Source organism: Corvus kubaryi, unplaced genomic scaffold, assembly GCF_017639235.1.
Source record: "Corvus kubaryi isolate FWS band 111438036 unplaced genomic scaffold, C.kubaryi_AGA036_p1.0 114, whole genome shotgun sequence".
NCBI classification, from domain to species: Eukaryota; Metazoa; Chordata; class Aves; order Passeriformes; family Corvidae; genus Corvus; species Corvus kubaryi.
The window spans coordinates 321470-324045 of record NW_024580653.1 but is presented as its reverse complement, the minus strand read 5'-3'; the positions used below and the strand labels follow the sequence as shown (position 1 = coordinate 324045).

Genomic DNA, 2576 nt, shown 5'->3' with positions numbered 1-2576 from the left:
GACCCTGCCCGAGGGACCCTGCCCGGGACACCCACCGAGGAGACCCTGCCCGAGGGACCCTGCCCGCGACACCCACCGAGGAGACCCTGCCCGAGGGACCCTGCCCGCGACACCCACCGAGGAGACCCTGCCCGAGGGACCCTGCCCGCGACACCCACCGAGGAGACCCTGCCCAGGGGACCCTGCCCGGGACACCCATCGAGGAGACCCTGCCCAGGGGACCCTGCCCAGGGGACCCGCCTCTGGCCCCGGGGAGCGCTTGTCACACAGCCCGCCGCGCCAGAGAGAGCACCCCGACATGTCACAGCAGCACCCCCGCTCTGCGGGCAGAGACTTTCTGAGGTCCCAGCACGTGGTTCCTTGCTCGCAGTGCGGCCGAGGAAATTTCAACACCTCCTAGGGCTGTGACACCTCCAGGGCCACGTGCTCCCGGTGGCATCGCTGGACTTGGTGCCACCAGTGGCCGGAGCCGCAGCCTACGGGGGGGACGGGAAGCTCATATCCTGTCCCACTCCGCACATCCTGTCCCACTCCGGCCGGGATGCTCCAAGGAGTGACACCCTTGTCCCTGGAGCAGGCTCCTCCCAGCCAGGTGCCCCACGCCCCCACTCTGGGATGTGGGTCCCAGGCTGGTCCCTCGGGGGTCCCGCCGAGGGGGTCGCGCCGGGCCAGTTTCTGTCCCCGCTCTGTCCCGGCAGTTGCCGGCCCCGCTCCCGCCCAAAACTCCGCTCCTCCGGGACCCGTTATCCCCGCTGTCCCGTTATCCCTGGACCCCCGTTATCCCTGACGGTTCCGTTATCCCCGGCGGTCCCGTTATCCCCGGACCTGAGCTGATGTCCGGGCTGAGGGGTCTCTGTTGGGTGCCAGTTGTGGTCCCCGTGCTGGCATTGGGGAAGATGCCCGGTGTGTGCAGGGGGGTCCCACACCTGCAGACCCCGAGATGAGGATGGGGACAGGCCATTCGCTCCTGGGAATTGCCTCCCCTCCATCCCTGGGTGACCCCCACAAGCCCGTCCTGCCCCAGGGACGCTCATGGGCTGCAGGTGCTGTTGGGGGGGACCTGGCCCTTATGGGGACTCCCAGCATGGGGGACCCGGCCCTTGGGGGAACTCTCTCAGCACCCGGGCTCCTCTGGCCCTGATCCAGCAGAACAACGCCATGCTCGGGGCGGGGGGGCGGCACTCCCGCAGTAGCCCCGGGACCCCCCTGTTCCCCCCTGGGATGCAGCAGGGTAGCCCCAGTTCCCCCAGGAGCAGCTGGTCCCCACTGTGCTGTCACCCCATCCCCACCTACACCCCGAGGCAGCCCGAGGGCAGGGGGTATCACCCCCCGCCATCAGCCCCCGAGTCCCCAGGGAGCCCCGAGTGGGGTGGGCTGCCCTCCCTCGTCACCCCCTGCACCCCTCAGACCTCTGGACCCCCTGGGCTGGCAGTGGCCGTTCCAGTGCGTCCCTGTCCCCAGCGGTCGGGGTGAGTGGCGGGGGGCCGAGGGGGCTGTCAGGGGTGGGGCGTTGAGAGGTGGGGGTCAGGGGTGAGTGCCAGGGCTGGGGGGGTCAGAGGTGGCGTCAAGGGTGGGGGCGAAGGAGGAGGGTCCCTGCTCCCAACCCGGCCACGGGAGCTGCGGGTCCCTGCTCGGGGCCGTCCCGGGGGGCGCAGGGGGACGCGAGGGTCCTGCCCCGGGGTCCTGCCCCAAACCCGCCGCAGCCTCAGCCCGCAGCCCCGTCCCGGTGCCCGCAGCCCGGGGCGATGGCGGAGGGCGCAGGGGCTGCGCTGCCGCGGTCCCGGGACCGGCCCGGGCCGAGGAAGGAAGCGGCGGGCGCGGGGGGCCGGGCGCGGCGAGGGAAGTTTCTCCGCGGGACCGCCCGGGGCGGCGGAGGAGGCGGCCGCAGACTTCCTCCTCCTCCTCCTCCTCCTCCTCCTCCTCCTCTCCGTCCTGCTCTTCGTCCTGCCGCTGCCGCTGCCGCCCCGGCCCCGCGCCCGCCGCCGCGCCATGCCCCGGGGTGAGTACGGGCCGGGGGCAGAGCAAGGGCCGGGGGTCCCCACCCGCCCGGGGTCCGGGTCGGGGGGCGGGAGGAGCCGCCCGTCGGGGCCGGGGCGGGGCCGGCGGCAGCGGGACCCGCCCGGAACGGAACAACGGGGGATAACGGGACCGCCTGGGGTAACGGAGCCGCCGGGGAGAACGGGGCTGGGATAACGGAGATCCGGGAATAACGGGACTGCTGGGGATAACGGAACCGTCAGGGATAACGGGGGGTCCAGGGATAACGGGACAGCGGGGATAACGGGGTCCCGGAGGAGCGGAGTTTTGGGCGGGAGCGGGGCCGGCAACTGCCGGGACAGAGCGGGGACAGAAACTGGCCCGGCGCGACCCCCTCGGCGGGACCCCCGCCCTCACCGCCCCCGGCCCCGCACCCGCCGAATCGGCAGCCGCGCCCCCGCCCCGCTCCCGGGCCCGGCGCTGCAGGGGCTGCGCTGACACCGGGGGGCGCTGCACGGCCCGCGGGTCCCCCGGCCCCCGCACGGACCCGCGGACCCCCTGCACTGACCCCCCCTTGGCCCCCCTGCACTGACCCACGG

General features: G+C 73.6%; 1 protein-coding gene across 2 annotated transcripts in view; it reads left to right on the top strand.

Annotated features, from left to right (window-relative positions):
• The first annotated feature begins 1957 nt into the window (after window positions 1-1957).
• RHOG (ras homolog family member G) overlaps window positions 1958-2576 on the top strand; it is a 16219-nt gene continuing 15600 nt past the window's right edge. Inside the window, exon 1 of one of the 2 annotated variants that reach the window (XM_042020963.1) lies at window positions 1958-1999. The gene's annotated coding sequence lies outside the window, so the exon portion shown is untranslated. Of the gene's footprint in view, window positions 2000-2103; window positions 2158-2576 lie in introns of those variants that run through there. The other variant, XM_042021043.1, reaches the window with a different exon arrangement.